A 2,500-nucleotide genomic window follows, 5' to 3' on the forward strand; every position below is an offset into this window, starting at 1 on the left:
ATAATATATATATATATATATACATACATACATACATACATATATTTATATAAATATATATATATTTACTCAAACACACACACACACACATTCATACTACTCTGTCATACACACACACACACACACACACATACTCATACAGTGCTCTGTATTCTGCACATGACTTCACCTGATTCAAACAATGTGGTTAAACAACAAGACGACAAGCCTAGCAAAACATGCTTTGCAGCAGCGTGCACTATGCAGTACGCAGCTATTCGGAGCCAAAGAAAAGAAGTGTGTTTATAAATCGCTCTCTGTTGTTGATGTTGTTATCGTTGAATAGGCAGTTGATATGAGCTAATTCTTTTAATTAACTTTATCAGCCGTTAATTAAACCCTATAAAACTAACTGCGTCTTTCTAAGACATACACAAGCAAGGAACTTTGGAATTACATGTAAACGTCAAGAAAATTATGAACAAATACTAGCTCTGAACACAGGTATATCATTATTATTATTATTAATTATCATCATTATTATTATTATTTATTTATTTGTTTGCTTATTTGTTGTGGGTGTGAGGTTTAGGTGCTGGATTACTGACTACAAAAGCATAGGTTCAAATCCTACTACTATCATTATTTTGAGTTCCTGAGCACAGTACTCTACTACCTCGTCATCAGCATTAACCTTCTTCTTCTTCTTACTATTATTATTATTATCATTAAGGCGAGAAACTGGCAGAAATGTTAGCGTGCCAGGCGAAATGCTAAGCGGTATTTTGTCTGCCACTACATCCTGAGTTCAAATTCCACCAATGTCGACTTTGCCTTTCATCCGTTCAGGGTCGATAAATTAAGTACCAGTTGCATACTGAGTTTAATCCAATCGACTGGCCCCATCCCCCAAAATTTTGTGCCTTGTGTCTAGTGTAGAAAAGATTATTATTATTATTATTATTATTATTATTATTATTATTATTGAGGCAAGGAACTGGCAAAATCGTTTGCACACCAGGCGAAATCTTAAGTAGCATTTCGTCCATCTTTAGGTTCTGAGTTCAAATTCTGCCGAGGTCAACTTTGCCATCGATCTTTTTGGGGTCAATAAATTAAGTACCAGTTGTGTACTGGGGGTTGATCTATTCAACTAATCCCATTCCCCCAAATTTCAGGCCTTGTGCCTTTTGTGGAAAGGATTATCATTATTATTATCATTATTATTATTATTATTATTATTATTATTATTATTATTATTAAAGGGGTGAGCTGGCAGAATCGTTAACACACTGGGCAAAATGTTTCGCAGGATTTCATCCACGTTTACATTCTGTGTTCAAATTCTGCCGAGGTTGACTTTGCCTTTCATCCTTTCAGTATGAATAAAATAAGTACCAGTGAAACACTGAGGTTGATGTAATTGACCAGTCCCCTGTCCCCAAATTTTAAGCCTTGACCCTTTAGTAGAAAGGATTATTATTATTATTATTATTATTATTATTATTATTATTATTATTATTATTATTATTATTATTTTATGTTTGACTTTTGTTTTGTACTTGTAGAAGTTGACTCCAAGTCTCACCCAGAGACTTCTAGAGACAAGTTAGAAGTTCATGTTGGTGTTATGCCTAGGGTGCCATATATTTGGTTTTGCAAACAGTATTGTTCTGGAGAATGTTTAAGAAAACATAGGAAAATCATGAGTTTGTTTTAAAATTTGAGATTACATAGAAAATATTTTATGTAGGATATGGGCAGTTCCCATGAGCACTATATTTTGAATTTCTGCCATTTTGGGGGGTTTCCTGGTATCTGAGCTAGGTAGCAATCAGCCCCTTTTTGCTATCATTCCTAGGGCACCTATGACAACAGGTATTGTTTTAGTCTTCAGGTTCCACATTTTGCTAATTTCTATTTTAAGATCTTTATATTTGCTCAGTTTTTGGTAGGTCTTGACAGATACATTTATGTCGCTTGGGATAGTCATATCAATGAGGAGGCATGATTTTTGTCTGAAGTCCTTCAATATAATGTCTGGCCTATTTGCATCTATCTTTTTGTCAGTTTGAACAGTGAAATTCCTTAGGAGTGAGATGTGATCGTTTTCAAGGAGGTGGTTTGTGTTCCCACCAGTTTTTATCATGGGGCAGGTCCAAGTCTTTGCAAATTACCCAGTGAATATATTGTGCAGCTCTATCATGCCTGTTGAGATACTCTGAAGATGCAAAAAGACTGCGCATGGAGATATTATTATCATTGTTGTTGTTGTTATTATTATTACTATTATTAAGGTGGTCAATGTAATCAACTATCTCACTTCCTCCAAAATTTCAGGCCTTGTGCCTATAGTAGAAAGGATTATCATTGTTGTTGTTGTTGTTGTTGTTGTTGTTGTTGTTGTTACAAGATTGAAAGGCTTGGAGACAAACATTTTCCTATTTTGCCAAGCCTTCAATAATTTCTTTCAAGTTCAACTTAAGCCTTTAGAATTCAGATTGCTCTGTCAATGTAATGT

At 34.5% G+C, this 2,500-nt stretch overlaps 1 protein-coding gene across 1 annotated transcript in view; it reads left to right on the top strand.

Moving 5' to 3' along the window:
- Positions 1 to 152: 152 nt before the first annotated feature.
- The window catches only part of LOC106873093 (myb-like protein A), a 163,354-nt gene continuing 161,006 nt past the window's right edge, over positions 153 to 2,500 (top strand). Inside the window, exon 1 of the mRNA XM_052968416.1 lies at positions 153 to 483. The gene's annotated coding sequence lies outside the window, so the exon portion shown is untranslated. The remainder of the gene's footprint in view (positions 484 to 2,500) is intronic.

This window comes from Octopus bimaculoides, chromosome 6, assembly GCF_001194135.2.
Source record: "Octopus bimaculoides isolate UCB-OBI-ISO-001 chromosome 6, ASM119413v2, whole genome shotgun sequence".
NCBI lineage: Eukaryota > Metazoa > Mollusca > Cephalopoda > Octopoda > Octopodidae > Octopus > Octopus bimaculoides.